General features: G+C 47.8%; 1 protein-coding gene across 3 annotated transcripts in view; it reads left to right on the plus strand.

Moving 5' to 3' along the window:
* The window catches only part of nicn1 (nicolin 1), an 82,398-nt gene that overhangs the window by 26,134 nt on the left and 38,746 nt on the right, over positions 1–17,518 (plus strand). The window lies entirely within an intron of this gene.

Here is a 17,518-nt window from a genome sequence, read left to right on the forward strand (position 1 = left end):
AGTCAATGGGAAAACGGAGGGACCAGAAAATCCAACTGGTGGGCCGCCACCACCGCCAAAAAACACACGGCAGGTTGCTCGGTAAATCTCGCCCAACATTTCAATGGAGAGCTCCCAAGATCACATTTGGACATGGTAACTAGTATTGTTCACTACCTGTAAAAAGATCAAGAGAATAGAAAGACCATTTACAATGCAACAAAGATTACACTCTAGAATTTAGAAGCTCATGGGTATAGACATTCTGGAGATAACTTCATTCGGGGCTGGTTTAGCACAGGGCTAAATAGCTAGCTTTTAAAGCAGACCAAGGCAGCCAACAGGGCAGGTTCAATTCCCGTACCAGCCTCCCCGAACAGGCGCCGGAATGTGGCGACGAGGAGCTTTTCACAGTAACTTCATTTGAAGCCTACTTGGGACAATAAGCGATTTTCATTTCATTTTTCATTTCATTCAAATACTTGATGTGTGAATAAACTGCCAAACTGTAAAAGCATGCAACCATAGGTAACAGCCCAAAGATGTGTGCAGGTTAGGTGGGGTAGTCATGCTAAATTGCCCGTTAGTGTTGAAAGATATGCAGGTTAGACAGGGTTAAGGGGATTGGCTGGGAGAGTGGGCCCAGCTGGGTACTCTTTCGGAGAGTCGGTGCAGACTTTATGGGCTGAATGGCCTCCTTCTACATTGTAGGGATTCTATGATTTTACAAATTAAATATTGGAATTTTAATCCAATCAAGGTACAGGATGGAATATCTGCTTTGCCCAGTGTCATTTTAAGCACTTGGAGGAGAGTCATAATATGGGGAAAAAGCAAACCGAAGCTTCTTTCCATTAGTTCAACAATATCTATTAGCCTCAGTTTCAGAATACTAGTTTAACATTTACTACTACACCAGCTATTCTTGAGATCCTGGAGTGAGCTTACCAGTTTAATACCAAACTTGCAAAGATTACCTTTTGTTTGTATGCTCGCAATTATGTATGTTTTGGTAACTGCAAATAGAATTCATAACTTAACTTAGAGATTGAATGTTTATGTTGGATTTGTACATTCGTGATTAGCACTACCTCACAGCGCCAGGGACCCGGGTTCAATTCCGACTTCGGGTGACTGTGTGGAGTTTGCACATTCTCCCCGAGTCTGCATGGGTTTCCTCCAGGTGCTCCAATTTCCTCCCAGAGTCCAAAGATGTGCAGGTTAGGTGAATTAGTCATGCTCAATTGTCCCTTAGGCTGAGGTTGCAGGAATAGGGCGGTGGATTGGGCTGAGTCAGGGTGGTCTTTCGAAGAGTCGGTGCAGACCCGATGGGCCGAATGGCCTCCTTCTGCACTGTAGGGATTCTATAATTCGATAAACCTGGCTGAACTCTGAGTGCTGTGCTGTATGTATCTTATATATCACTTCCGAAAGTCTTTGGTACGATACTAAATAATAGAATGGTTATAAGACAGAAGGAGGCCATTCAGCCTGTCATGTCTGTGCCAGCCTTCTACGAGAGCAACTCACCTAATCCCACTCTCCTGTCTTTTTCGCATAACACTGCAAATGTTTTCTTTTTTTTTTTACACGTCGGTTTATTGGAATTTTTCCATTTTTACATAAATTCGTAGAAAAAAGCAAAAAGACAGCTGCAGATGTCAATGTACAACAGGTACACAGTCATTACAGTGTTCGGAACAACAAGATCTCTAAAGATGTGCAAGTTAGTTGGCCATACGATGGGGCGAGGGAATGGGCCTAGGTTATGGTGTTCTTTCGGAGGGTCAATGCAGACGCAATGGGCTGAATGGCCTTCTGTATGAATTCTGTGAAGATAGGATGAATCAGCGATAAAGCGATAAAGTCCCCAACAAGTTCCCTCCCAAGGATAAAGGATACCGTCTGCACGCGAACAGGATACAGGTAACAATTTAGACCTATATCACACCCACAGACTAAAAACAGAATGACAGGGGAAAACAATACACAGAACCCCAGTACTGAGGGAAAATAGGCTAACTCTTGCAGAACAATTTGAACCCTTTCCCAGACTGGAAGGAGCAGCCATCCTACACACTCAAGGTGGCAAAAGATGACAGATTCAAAGAGAGGACCGGGCACAACCAGACCCATGTAATCCACCCAGGGTATCGTATAAAAGAAATAAAAAGAGAATAAGAACAAGAGCGAAAAACCAAGCCCCCACAACACCAACTCCCAATCCCTGGTTCAAGGACAAACAGATCATCAAAGCACCAGTACCAACACCGCCCCCAAAAAACCAACAGGCAACTCAAGAGGAATATTGACTGGACCCAGACAAAAAGACAGGGAGGAAACCCACACCAAGACAGGAGGGCCATCAGAGCGGTCCTCAAATTGAGAGGTGCCATGGGAGGGAGGGCCGTGCCCCATCCCCATTACGTGGAATTGCGGGACCCCCAACCACCGATACCATTAAAAAAAGAAAGGATTCGGCCACAACAGGAACAGAACCACACAGAACCAGAGGTTGGAAGGCCACCCCAACCCTCAGACAAAGGATTAAATGTGCCGCTTGGAATTTGAGCTGTCCGCCCTCCAGATCAAGATTCCCCAAACATGGAACCCGGTTTCCAAACTCGGCTGGGAACATCTCCACCCTCTCACCAGGGCTCCTCACTGGTTGCCTCTCATCCTCATCCAAGCCCATACAGGTGGATGATGGACCATGCAACAGGGCCTTAACTGCAGAGAGGCGTGCTTCCACCAAAGCCAATGCTGTCTCTGTCACAAGAACCTCCTTCACGCGCTGCCATTGCCTCCATAAATACATCTCACAACTCCTGAAACTGAGCTTTGATGTCCCACACCGTAGAGCCATTCAGACCGACCAACTTCATCGCTTAGAGCCACCATCCACCAGATAACACTGTACCATCAGGGCGGGAATCCTCCCAGAAATAGCTGCACCACCAAAGACAGGGATCCACCCCAACTCTTTCCAGCTGTCACAAATCAACCTTTCATTTTGTCTCAATAAAGCTGAAACATTGACCAAAAGCCCTTGGTACGTTTGTATTGCAGACCAAGAAAAGACAAAAAAAAGATGTACACAAGGATAAAAATAAAGATTGAAAGATGAGCAAAGCCGGAGCTTGCAAAAACACAGTCACTCCCGCGCTCGCGTCACGTCATTTTTTTCTCTTCTGATAATTATCCAATTTCTTTTTGAAAGCAACACTTGAATCTGCCTCCACCGCACTCTCAGTGCATCCCAGATCCTAACCACTTGTTGCATAAAAAGTTTTTTACTCGTGGTTCTTTTGCTAATTATCTTAAATTAGTGTCCTCTAGTTCAGCTTCTCCATATCTACTCTGTCCAGACCCCTCAACATTTTGAACATCTCCCTCAAGTCTCCTCTTAATCATCTTTTCCCCTAGGAGAACAATCCCAACTTAATCAATCTATCCACGTAACTGAAGTTCTTCCCCTAGAACCATTCTCATGAATCTTTTCTGCACTCTCTAATGCCTTCACAATCTCCCTAAAGCTTAGTGCCCAGAACTGGACAGAAACCTAGTTGAGATATTTCATACAGGTACAGAATATAATCGCTTCTTTGCTTTTGTACAATATGTTCCAATTTATGAAGCCCATTATCCTGCATGCTTTATGAATCATTTTCTCAACCTGCCCTGTCCATTTAATCATTTGTGCACATATACCCCCAGGTCCTTCTGCTTCTGCACCACCTTAAAATTATATCCTTCATATTATATTGCCTCTCTTTGTTCCTCCTAACAAAATGTGTCCCTTCACACTTCTCTGCATTAAATTTCAGCTGTCACTTGTCCAGGCATTCCATCAACCTATCTATGTCAAAGAATCATAGAATCCCTACAGTGCAGAAGGAGACCATTCGGCCCATCACGTCTGCACCAAACCTCAGAAAGATCACCCTAATCTAGGCCCACTTCCCCTCCCCACCCCAACCCAGTAACTTCCACCTAACCTTTGGACACTAAGAGGCAGTTTGTTATGGCCAATCTACCTAACCGGCTCATCTTTGGACACTAGGGTAGCTTACCATGGCCAATCCACCTAACTTACACATCTTTGGACTGTGGGAGGAAGCCAGAGCACTCGGAGGAGACGCATACAGACACGGGGAGAAAGTGCAAACTCCACATAGACAGCACCCAAAGTCGGAATCAAATCCGGGTCCTGGGCGCTGTGAGGCAGCAGTGCTTGCCACTGTGCGTCCTACAGAAGTTTATCACTACCCTCCTCACAGTTCGCAATTTTTCATCTTCCAAAAATTTTGAAATTGCGCCATGTACATTCAAGTCTAGGTAATTATGTGTTTTTTAAAAATATTTTTATTCCAGTTTTTGATATTTTAACATTTTAAACACACAACATAGCAAAGAAAAGACAACACAAGTTTCCCCCCCCCCCACCCCACCCCCAGTAACCTGAACCAAATACCCCACTTTGCACCCCCCTTAACAGCTGACAGTAACCAACTCCTTGAAATGTAGTTCAAACAAACCCCATCTCTTGTGGAACCCCTCACTCGCCCCCCCTCAAACCAAATTTCACCTTTTCCAGACACAAAAGCTCCCCAGCCACACCGAGGCACAGGGTGGAGTAACTGACCTCCACCCCTACAGGACCTGCCTGAGCGATCAGCGAGGTAAAGGCTAAAACATCTGCCCCGCTCCTGTCTACAGCTCCAACACCCCAAATATGGCCCCCAGGGGACTGGGCTCCAAATCCACGTGCAAGACCGCCGACATGGCGCTGAAGAACAGCCACCAAAATTTCTCCAACTTAGGGCAGCTCCAGAACATATGTGCGTGATTGGCCGGATTATTCCCACACCGCTCACAAGTATCCGCCACGCCTTCAAACAACTGGCTCATCCTCGACTTCGTCAGGTGCGCTCTATGTACTACCTTTAGCTGTATCAACTCCAGCCTCCCACATGAGGTTGAGGCATTCACCCTCTGTAGCACCTCCCACCACAACATTCCTCCAGCGCCATCCCCAGCTCCTCCTTCCACTTGGCCTTAACCCATTGCAGATATGCCATTGATCGCCCAGATAGCAAACCACCAACCACCCCCCCCCCATCACCGACAGTACCCCCTCCAACAACGAGGAGGGCGGTGCCACCGGAAAAGTTGGAAAGACCATTTTTGTGAAGTCCGGCACCTGCATATACGTGTAAATCATCACCCGCAGGATCTCAAACTTCTCCCCCAATTCCTCCAAATCACAATCCATCCTTCTAGAAATAGGTCCTTCATTTCCATCTCCTCTCACTCGTCCCATCCCCAAAACCTAACCTCCATTCTCCCTGGCTCAAACTCATGGTTCCCTCAGATCAGCATCAATGTCGACTCTGCCCCTAACCAAAGGAACTACCGAAATTGCCTCCATATTTTCAACATGGCCACCAATACTGGAGTGCCCAAATATTTCTCTGAGGCAAATGGGAGCGGCGCCGTTGTCAGCGCCCGCAACTACGATCCCTGACAAGAGCCTGCCTCCAGCTTCACCCACAAAGCCTCCGGCTCTCTGCTTCAGCCCCACACCAGGTTTGGAAGGGCCAGGCCGCCTGACCATCGCCTTCTCTGAAGCACAGTCCTCCTAATCCTTGCCAACTTATCTGTCCACACAAACAACAAAATCAACCGTTCCACCCTCATAAATTATGCCAAATTATCTTTTTTGGCAAAAAGACTGATAGGGACTGAAATAAAAATAAAAAGCGTGCAAAACGTTCACCTTAATCGTCTGCACCTGGCCTGCCAATGATGGCAGAAGACTGCCCCATCTCACCCCGCTCCCCCCCCCCCCCCCCCCCCCAGTGCATGTGCGCGACAAACAGCTCCTCAAACATGGTTGTGAACATCCCCCACTTCCCGAAAGGCCACCGCTGAACCCCTCAATTCATACTTGACCTTTTCCAGCAGAAGAAAGCCATATAGGTCCCCCTGCCAGGTCGCCACACCTACGGCTTTGCTGACCGCCACTCCAACAGAATTATTCGCCGAGCAATCAGAAGCGAAGGCCACAACGTCAGTATCCTTCCCTCCATCAGCTCCGGCTTCTTCGAATATCACCACCAACGGTTCCGGCTCAACCTCCTCCCCCACTATCCTTGTTAGCACAGCGAACACTCCCGCCCAGAATCTCTCCAACGATTTGCAGCCCCAGAACATGTGTGTGTGATTCACTGGTCCCCACCCACACTTCTCACACTCGTCTGCCACTCCCTGGAAGAGCCCACTCATTCTTGCCTGAGTCATATGTACCCTGTATGCCAGCTTGAAATGTATCAAGCTCACCTTGCGCACGAGAAGGTCGCATTTACCCTTCATAGTGCCTCACTCCATACTCCCCAGTTTATCTCCCCTCCCACTTCTCCTTAATCTTCACCACCTGCTCACCTCCCTGCTCTCCCAGCCATCCATATATGCCTCCGTTCCTGCTCTCCCCTTCCACATCCGGAAGCAGCAATCGCTCCAGCAGGGTGTACCTCGGCAACATGTGGAACTCTTTCCAAACCTTCCGCGCAAAGTCCCCTTACCTGCAGGTACCTAAACTCACTTCCTCTCAGGAGCTCCACCCTCTCCTTCAGTCCTTCAATACTGGCAAATCCCTCTTCCAGATTCAGATCCCTCACCGGTTACTGGGTTATGGGAATAGGGTGGAGGTGTGGACCTTGGGTAGGGTGCTCTTTCCAAGAGCAGGTGCAGACTCGATGGGCCGAATGGCCTCCTTCTGCACTGTACGAATTGTGCAGCCCCACCTCTCCACTTCCTATACATACCATCTAACCCCACCCGGCTCAAAACTGTGGTTTTCGCACAGCGGCGCCAGCACTGGCATCCCTTCTATCCTGAAATGCCTCCTCAGCTGGTTCCAGACCTTTACTGTGGACTGCACCACCATTGGCAAAGCCGCCGTCACCATCGCCCTCCGGCTGCACCCCGACACAATTCTTCCTTCATCCTCACCCATTCTGCAGGGCAGCACGGTAGCCTTGTGGATAGCACAATTGCTTCACAGCTCCAGGGTCCCAGGTTCGATTCCGGCTTGGGTCACTGTCTGTGCGGAGTCTGTACATCCTCCCCGTGTGTGCGTGGGTTTCCTCCGGGTGCTCCGGTTTCCTCCCACAGTCCAAAGATGTGCAGGTTAGGTGGATTGGCCATGCTAAATTGCCCTTAGTGTCGAAAATTGCCCTTAGTGTTGGGTGGGGTTACTGGGTTATGGGGATAGGATGGAGGTGTTGACCTTGGGTAGGGTGCTCTTTCCAAGAGCTGGTGCAGACTCGATGGGCCGAGTGGCCTCCTTCTGCACTGTAAATTCTATGAAATGCCCCCTCTCCTTACCACCACTGCCTCACCTTCTCCACGTTCGCTGCCCAGTAATAGTGTAGCAGGTTGCATCAACGCCAACCCTCCCTTTTGCCTCTGTCTCTGTAATAGGGTCCTGTTAACCCTTGGCACCGTCCCTGCCCATACAGAGTCTGAGATAATCATATCCCGTTTTTGAAAGAAGGCCTTTGGTAAAAAGATCGGATGTGTCTGGAATATGAACACGAACCCCGGCAGAATGTTCATCTTCACCACCTGGACCCTCTCTGCCAGAGTCAGGTGCAATCTGTCCCACCTCTTCAGATCCTCCCTAACCTCCTCCACCAGCTTTGTCAGATTCCATTTATGTAGCATCGCCCATTCCCTCGCCACCTGAATCCCCAGGTATCTAAACGTTTCTCTAGCCACCTTGAATGGCAACTCCCCTAGGTTGGCTCGTTGATCCAGCTCGTTCACCGGGAACACTTCACTTTTCCCTACATTTAGTTTATATCCCGAGAACGCCCCAAACTTCCCCAACAGGCCCATGATCCTCTCCATCCACTCCAACGGGTCCGGTACATACAATAGTAGATCGTCCGTGTATAGCGACATCCCCTCGTAATCTAAAAGCCATTGCCAGAGGCTCTATCGCTAGCGCAAACAACAGTGGTGACAGCGGGCACCCTTGCCTTGTTCTTCTGTGCAGTTCAAAGTTTTGTGAGCCCATGTCATTGGTCCGCACACTAGTCTTCGGTGCCACGTATAACAGGCCACAAACTTCGGCCCAAACCCGAACCTTCTCAGGACCTCAAACGGGTACCGCCACTTCACCCGGTTAAATGCCTTCCCTGCGTTCATGAACACCACTATCTCCGGTACCTCAGCTCTTGACGAGGTCATGACCACATTTAACAGCCTCCTTATATTACTGGAAAGCTGCCTGCCCTTTACGAAACCTATCTGGTCCTCCGGGACGCATCCTTCCAGCCTTCCAACCACCAACTTCGCCAGCACGTTCACACCCGTATTTAGCAGCAATATGGGCTTATGCGACCCACATTCCAACGGGTTATTCCCCTTCTTTGGCATTAATGTGATCGTTGCCTGCATCATCGTCTCCGGTAGCTCCCCCTGTTCGAACGCCTCATTAAATGTCCCCAAGAGATGTGGCACCAGGTCCATCGCGAACTCCTTAAAAATTCCGCCGGGTAACCATCGGGCCCCAGACCTTCCCGACTGCATACCCCTTATACTGTCCAAAACCTCCCTCAGCCCCAGGGGCTCCTCTAGCACCTGTCTCTTCTCTTCCTCCTACTGTGGAAACTCCAGTTTGTCTAAAAACCATCGCATGTCCCCCTCTTCAACCTCACTGTGTCAGCCCTGTACAGCTCCTTATAATAATCCCTAAATGCCTCGTTTATCTTCCCCGACTCCGACACCACATTTCCTGCCCCAATCCGTATCTTCAATATTTCCCTTGACGCGGCCTGCCTTCATAGCTAATGCGCTAACATTCGACTTGCCTTCTCCCCCTATTCGTACTGCACCCCTCCTTCCCGCCTCGCTCGCGATTCAGCTTTGTTCATCTCAACATCTTTTTCTTATTAATAATAATAATAAGAACCTGGTAGCTATGAAAGCAGACTATCACAACCCTTGGCGGTTCATTCGCCTTTGGTTTTGGCTGGAGCGGCCAGTGAGCCCTGTCCAGCTCATAGAGGGAGGGGTCCTCTTCCTGCCCCAACAACTTGGCGAACATCTCCGCAAAATACTCCGCCGGCCTCCCCTCGGGCAATCTCACGATCCTCAGATTCTACCTTCGAGACCCGTTCTCCACTTTGGCTCTCAGCCCTTTGTTACTCTTCACAACTCCTCACCCATTGAGGTGAACTGGTCCCTGCGCTGCAACAATGCCTCCTCCACCCTCTTCAACACCTCTCCTTGCTCCCACACCTCCGTCAACGTCTTTGCCAAAGTCTCCTTTACTGGGTTTAACAATCTCATCTGCCCACTCCTTGAGCGAGGCCATTATCTCCTTTCAATGTCTGTCAAAGTGCTTGGAAAACAGGTGCTCAAACTCTCCCGCCATCACTTCGGCCACCTTATCCACCCAGTGAGCTGCTCCCGCCATCTTTCCTCCCACTGAACTCTCCACCGAGCTCACCAGCAGACTATCGCTCGCACCCTTTCTTCCCGAATACTTTTTCTGGTATTTCGACATCCTTTGGTTCCATAACTTTTCCAACAATCAATCATATAAAATTCTCCCCAAAGTCTGGGTGAAAAGGGCGATACTTTGCAGTGTCGTGCAAACGTTTAGAGTCAGGAAATGGCGAAACAGAGCATACCGCTCTCGCACCCCGGTATACAGATTTAGGCCTCCCATTTTCGGATTTCACCAGACCCCCGAACCCAATGGGACGGATTAAAGAACATCCATTTTGTTTAATGTATTCTATGGAATAAAGAGATGTAAACCCCTGTGTCTGACTGCCAGGCCAGAGAAATTTGTGTGCTGCTATTTTGTACAATTTAAGATGTATAGATTATTTTTGGGTTGTTTGTATTTTTGGATTGTTTGAATGAGGATAGCTTATTGAGAATAGTTAGAGGTACCAGTTTTTTTAATTTTACTGTAATGCATGTATTAATGTCATGGCGCCCCGTAGAATTTTTTGATAATGAATGTATTTAAAATGGTTTAGGTAAAATTGTGTTGCATAGGATAGGACAGTGTAGAGCCTAAGCATGGGTGCCCCGGGGATCAGAGGATGAAGACGCCATAGTAATGTGATCCTTCACGCTTCGTGTTGAGGATCACACGTCCCGATTACAAAATGTACACACGCAAAGAATGCAGGGAAAATTGGACTTTGCTAAGAAACAACCAAGTGCAAGCTCTGTCTGTTGATTAGAACCTTAAACGCTCAGACAGGACAGAAACTACCAAATGATTTACATACTAATGAGCCATCTCCAGGGACAAAAGGGAAACATTTAGGTACACAATGTTAGGACAGACTCCCCGGCGCCAGAAGAAGCTAAGACAAAGCAGACTGACAGTCACCAGGACACGCCCAGCGATCAGGGAACCACCTCTCTATTGGAGGAAAATCGATACAACTGATTGAGAAAGACCCAATTAGGTGAGGCCAAGTTCAAGGCCATCCCAAAAGACTGCGAAGCCCTTTTCCGTATAAAAGGTATCACCCAAGGTAGAATCTTCCTCCTTTGGCTTTGGCTCTCACCGAAGAGAGATACCTGCCCAGCAGCTGCATCAGACCAAGTAAGTCCCAACTCAACGCACGCTATGAGATAGACGCTCCTAGTTGCTACCCTGTAAACAGCTGAACCCAGCAGCCTCAGAACCGAGCAACGGCCATTGTTCCCAGAGCTGAAGGGGTTGGATTACGAGGAGAGGTTGAGTAGACTGGGACTGTACTCGTTGGAATTTAGAAGGATGAGGGGGGATCTTATAGAAACATATAAGATTATGAAGGGAATCGATAGGATAGATGCGGGCAGGTTGTTTCCACTGGCGGGTGAAAGCAGAACTAGGGGGCATAGCCTCGAAATAAGGGGAAGTAGATTTAGGACTGAGTTTAGGAGGAACTTCTTCACCCAAAGGGTTGTGAATCTATGGAATTCCTTGCCCAGTGAAGCAGTAGGGGCTCCTTCATTAAATGTTTTTAAGATAAAGATAGATAGTTTTTTGAAGAATAAAGGGATTAAGGGTTATGGTGTTCGGGCCGGAAAGTGGAGCTGAGTCCACAAAAGATCAGCCATGATCTCATTGAATGGCGGAGCAGGCTCAAGGGGCCAGATGGCCTACTCCTGCTCCTAGTTCTTATCTTATGTTATGTATGACTGAGTGGGCGTCCGAAGCTAACTATAGGCTTTAGTAATAGTGGTAGTTTAGTTTGTAGAGTTTATGCATGAGTAGATTTGACTGTGTGTAAATAAATGAGCATTGCTTTTGAACTTACTAACTGGTGTATCAAGTCATTGATCAGTATTCGGTTCTGAACCTTGTGGCGGTGTCGAAAGATACCTGGCAACTCTTGAGAAAACGTGATTAAATAGAGCCAAATTATGAACCAACCAAAAGTTAGCAACACCCCACAACCCAAAGATGTGCAGGCTAGGTGGATTGGCCACGCTAAATTGCCGCTTAATTGTAAAGAAATAATTGGGTACTCTAAATTTATGAAAAACTAATTATTTTACTGTGGACAGACTAGCAACTGCGCTCAAAATAATGAGTTTGGATCTGTCTGTGAATACGAGCAGTTTCTCTCAAAACAGTGAGTTAAGGATTTGCCTGTGAACAGGACAGGAACAGTCTCTCAAAGGCTGGTGGGTTAAACAATAGTTTGAGACAGGCACAAATCTGCAAGCTGGTTCTGAAAGGATATCTCTTTCTCAAAGCACCATATCCAAGATATTTTTTCAATTATTCCTGGGTTTGCTAACTATTTAAAAGTGGATTTTGACCTGAGATAGGTTTTGCTTGAATGGAGATAAAGATAGCAGTTAGGATTTATTGTTTCATTGTATTGGTAAGCATTGTTTAATGGGCAATTGAAAGGATCCCGCTAAGATCCATGTGAACACGGAGGCTGTCTTCATCTTTGTCAGACTTCTTCTTTGTCTTCCTCTGGGGTTTCTGGAGGTCTGTGAACACAAACATAATTTATGTTATTATCTTGCTTAAGATCTCGTATGTCTGTCTGTCTGTCCTTTATTGCCAATTTCCCTTTATAATTGGTCACCACCTGTGACTCCCTCATTTTTTTTTAAACCGAATATTTCGACAAGACATCTAAGAAAAATACTGCCGTACTGCAAGCCGCCTCACAGCCTTTGTGATTTACCATCCCAGTGTTTGAGGATGTAAATAGCATAGGGAAGCAACCTAAGGGTTGCCAAAACCAAACAGAAGAATTTCAAACGTAACGAGCCAAAATGGGGTGTATGGGCCGCAGCGGGTGAGAAATGGGTGGAATCCCCGGATAGGATGGTGATCAATGCCGTATGTGCTCTACCCGAGCGTAGCTGACCAGAGGGGGTCCTCAGGCAGGGCGGGGACCAATGCCGTTTCTCCACTGCCTGAGCAACCAGCAAGAACGGGTAAGAATGTGGTCGTCGTGGGGAGGCTGCCTCTCGAATTAGGAGAGCAACTATGAGTCGGGTTCTGTCGACAGACTAGTTCCTCTGAACTATTGTCTGGGACAAACTTGTTCCATTAACAAGTTTCTGGGGACAAACTAGTTCCTCTAACAGCCATTGGGCGTCAAAGGGGGTGGTGACGTGGGGCCGTGAAAACTTTCCGAGTTTACACACAACACTTAACGATAACATTAACGAACAAACATTCAACAAACATGGTGCAGATTTCATCAGAAAGGACACCGTATCTCTCCATCTGTTCCTTTTTTCTCCATCATCTGGACACCTCACTGCTCAATAGCGAACAGTGTCGCAAAGGGATTTGTTTGATGGGAGTCAGACTCTTAAGTCATCATCTTCTCCCGGCTGCCAAACTCTTGTCTATAGTAACCGTGCTAAAGCTGCTTGGGGCAAATTGGGGTCCATCTCATCATTCCAGATGAGCCTGAGCAAATTGTCTCGGTGCCAGAATCGTATGTCGAGGTTGGAGCTACTATGCTTCAATCCGTAATTGTCGGGCGGTGGGTCTGGGTCAGGGGCTTTGATATGAGTGATCTTGAATGGGTCAGTAGAATCGTGCTCAGATTCGCTGGGAGTGGGGCCTGGTGCTGGGGTGTAGTCGTAACCTGGTGTGCTGTGGCTGTCGTCATCGTGATCGCTATCACTGTCGCTGCTGGTTGAGGGATGGGAGAGGCGGAGTCGTGCCTCTGGGGGCGGAGTTGAAGTTGTGTCTGAGGACAGGCTGGGGTGGTTGGGGGAGGGTAGGAATACGTCATCTGTGGGCGGGGCGTGCTCGTCTGCTGCTGCGAGCAGGATGTGTGTGTGGTTATTCTGTGAGCCGTAAGCCTTGAGCTGGTTTATATGAAACCATGCAGACTTACCATTGGGATAGGTTATTTTGTATACTGAGGGGCTGACTTTGTCCGAAATGGAGTACGGTCCGGAAAATTTGGGGGAGAGGACTGAACTGGGGTTGTTAAGGGAAAGAAAGCATAACTTGTTGCCCTACTGTAAACTCAGTGGCGTGTACTGTTTTGTCGAAACAGGCCTTGCTCTGTTTCTTCCTGGTTCCAAGGCTCACTGCTGCGGCGAGTTGGGCTGCCTTTATGTTCTGTACTAGTTGTGTAACCACATTTTCATGCGTGAGGGGTGTAACTGCGGGGCTGGCCAATAAGTACTCAGTACCTTTCATGGGGCGTCCGGTCATGAGGATGTGGGGGGTGTATCCTGTGGATGTAGATACCGTGTTTCTTAAAAACATCAAAGCAAATGGGAGTACTGAATCCCAGGTGCTATTATTCTGCTGTACCATTTTCCTGAGGGTGGCTTTCAATGTCCTATTCATTCGTTCTACAATACCACTTGACTGGGGGTGGTATGCGATATGGAACTTTTGTCTAATTCCAAAAATCGTGAGGACGTTTTTCATTACACGTCCGGTGAAATGGGAGCCTTGGTCGGACTCTATACTGCGTGGGAGGCCCCATCTTGTAAAGATGTGTGTTAATATTTTAGCTGTCGTCTTGGCCGTATTAGTTTGTGATGGAAATGCTTCCACCCATTTTGTGAAGGTGTCTATGACCACCAACACATTCTTGTAACCTTTTCCGCCCGGGGGTAGGGGTCCTATATAATCTATCTGGAGATTTGTCCAGGGTCCATTAACGGGGCGGGTATGGCTAAGTTGAGCCTTTTTAGCATATCTGTCCGGATTGTTCTGGGCACAGATTAAACAATTCTCTGCGTAGTGTGTGACATCGATTTTTAAATCAGGCCACCAGCAAAGCGGTCTGAGGTGGGCTAGGGTGAGTTCAATTCCTTGGTGTCCATGATTGTCATGGAATTGACAAATGATCTGGTTCCTGTCCTGGCTGGGAACTATGTAAAGGCCATCCTTTAAGATCACACCGTCGTGTGTGGTGATTGCGTTTTTAAACTTGTCGTACGGGGCTGGGAAGGTTCCCTTTAAAACTTCCCTGAGTTTCTCGTCCTCTTTCTGGGCTTTCGCTGCCTGGAGCCTGCCTTCGCTCGGGCGTCTGCTTTAACGTTACCGGGGGGGGAAGAACGGTGATGACTGCGAGCCTTAATTATACCGTATTTCCTATCCTTCGCTGTCTCTAAGATATGGCGGAGTAATGGGGCTGAGGGTAGGGGTTTACCGTCCGCGGAAACAAATCCTCTTGTTTCCCAGAGTGGTAGGAACTCTGTCAAACTATTACAGACATACAAGCTGTCTGAATAGATGTCTGCTGGGGTCGGGAACGAGTCTGGGTGGTCTACAATATATGCAATTGCTGCCAGCTCTGCTGCCTGCGAGCCGAAGTGTCCTGGCAACTTCAAGGAAATTTCATCTAGGGCGTATCCCTGCGCGTCCTCTACATATATACCGCAACCGGTAATTCTCCATTTAACACTGTGGAGGAGCCATCCACATATATCTTCAGGGGCGCGCACGTGTCTGTGGGCTGGGGTCTCTGGGGTGTACTACCTGTTTTCCTGGGGGGTGTTTTGGGAATAAATGGGCCTCTGTTGTGTTTTGTGGTGATGATCTCACATTCGTGAGGGGTGCCTGCATACTGCAAATTATCGGAAAGGAATGTGTGGGTTTTGGTTCTCTTTACCATGATGTCCCGTCCCTGCAAAAGAAGGGTCCAACGGGCTGCGCGGATTTGGCTGACTGTGCCATCTTTAAGTCGGCCGTCAAACAATAGCTGTGTCGGTGTGTGTTCTGTGAGGATGGTGATGGGGTTGAGTCCTGTAATGTAGGCGAAGTATTGCACTGCCCAAAAAACTGCGAGCAGGTGCCTTTCACAGGTAGAAAATCCTTGCTCTACGGGGTCTAACATGCATGAGGCGTGTTATATATAACACGACAGGCGTGTTATAACATAAGTGATAACTGGTCGTGGCGTTCCTGGAGGAACACGGCCGAAAGGGTTCGGTCGGTGCTTGCTACCTCAATAGCGTATGGGGAATGTGGATCTGGGACCTGTAGTGCGTGGTCTGTGCTGAGTGCTCTTTTTAAAGCATCCACGGCATCTGTATGCTGTGGAAGCCATTCCCAAGGTGCCTGCTTCTTGAGAAGTTCGGAAAGGGGCGCTGCTTTAGTGGCAAAACCGTCAATATGGTTTCGGAAGTAACTAACCAGTCCTAAAAATGACCGGAGGGCTAAGACATTGTGGGGAAGGGGCAATTTGATGATCGAGTCAATTCTCTTGTGCTTGATCTCGCGCTTACCATGAGTGATCACTGTTCCCAAGTAAATCACTTTTTCTTTCTGAATCTGGGCCTTCTTACAACCAATTTCTTTTAGGGGTGCTAGGAGTTCGGTGAGAAGCAAAATGTGCTCTCCCTTTGTGTCTGTCTGTAGTAACAAGTCGTCTACGTACTGGACCAGACAACCGGGTCGGGAAAATTTTGCTAAACCATTTGCCAGCTGTCGGTGGAAAATGGAGGGGGAGTTGTGGAAGGCATGTCCACGTGTACTGTTGCCCTTGGAATGTAAAGGTGAATTTGTACTGGCACGCTTTAGCCAATGGAATGGACCAGAAGCCATTACTAATGTCCAAAACCAAAAAAAATTTTGTCTGGAGTCCCTGTTTGAGCATGGTCTCGGAACTCATGGCGAAGGTGGGGGCTGCTGCTGGGGTTACTTTGTTCAGTTCCAGGTAATCAATGGTCAGTCGCCATGATCCATCTGGTTTCCTGACGGGCCAAATCGGTGCGTTGTTTGTGGAGGCTACTGATCTGAGTACGCCTTAATCCAACAAACTCTATTACTTTGGAGATTTCTCCCTCTGCTTCCTGGGGAAATCCGTTCTGCTTCTGGGGTTTAGGGTCGGGACCTGTAATGTTCACAAAGCCAGTCAAACTGCCACAGGGCTGCTTTTACAGCGTTGCACTGTTTCTGCAATTTCTCAACTTGCTGTTCTGTTTCTTGTCTTACCAAGACCGCACGTTGCGTGTCATGGTAGGCCTTATCGTATTGTGTCTGAAAACTGTTCAAATGCGCGAGACAAGACTGATGTGTCCACTTGGCATCATCCACCTCTCTGTCCCTCGCTGCTAACTGTTCTTTCAGATCTCGATTCTCTTTCTCTACCTCACTCACGTCTACCTCACTGGTTCTGTCTCTCTCCTCTATATCAACGGAGCGTCCTAAAGACCTCCTCTGTACCTCGCAATTGTGCCAAACAGGACACTATTGCCATCGGCTTGCGAGCTTTCCCTAAGCTTTTCCTATGGATCTCTTGTCAGGTTCTCCCACCAAGTATGCCCTATACTCCCGGGTACTGTTTCCTCATTGTCACAGAATTCACTCCAAAGGGGCCATCCTTTCCCTTTGAGATATTTCCTGATCTCTTCTTCCCAAACGGGACACTGTCCTACTCTACTGCTGGTCGCTGCGACCTCGAACTCCTGGGGTTCATAAGGCGTTCCATTGCCTTCATTGCCATTTTCTCTACTAGGATCTCTACTGAATTTGGAACAGGGGGTGATAAAGCGGTGATGTAAACACGGGTACGACTTACGCAAATTTCCGGCCTACAAAACTCCCGACAGTTTTACGCAACAAAATCTCTCGTGTTTACCTTATATTGCTGTTAGTACGCATGCATTAACACACTTCCGAATTTCAGAGGCTTGATCAATACTGTTTTGACGCTTGTGGTTTTTCTTTCTGTTCCCAATTGGATTCTCAATTCAAATTTTGGGTTCCCTCGGAGTGGTTAGGCCACTTCTAAATCGAGGCCCGTCATATGTCACCAGTAAATGTTGCTAACTTTTGGTTGGTTCTTAATTTGGCTCTATTTAATCACGTTTGCTCAAGAGTCGCCAGATATCTTTCGACACCGCCACAAGGTTCAGAACCGAATACTGATCAATGACTCGATACACCAGTTAGTAAGTTCAAAAGCAATGCTCATTTATTTACACACAGTCAAATCTACTCATGCATAAACTCTACAAACTAAACTACCACTATTACTAAAGCCTATACGTAGCTTCGGGC

The sequence above is a fragment of the Scyliorhinus torazame genome, chromosome 13, assembly GCF_047496885.1.
Source record: "Scyliorhinus torazame isolate Kashiwa2021f chromosome 13, sScyTor2.1, whole genome shotgun sequence".
NCBI classification, from domain to species: domain Eukaryota; kingdom Metazoa; phylum Chordata; class Chondrichthyes; order Carcharhiniformes; family Scyliorhinidae; genus Scyliorhinus; species Scyliorhinus torazame.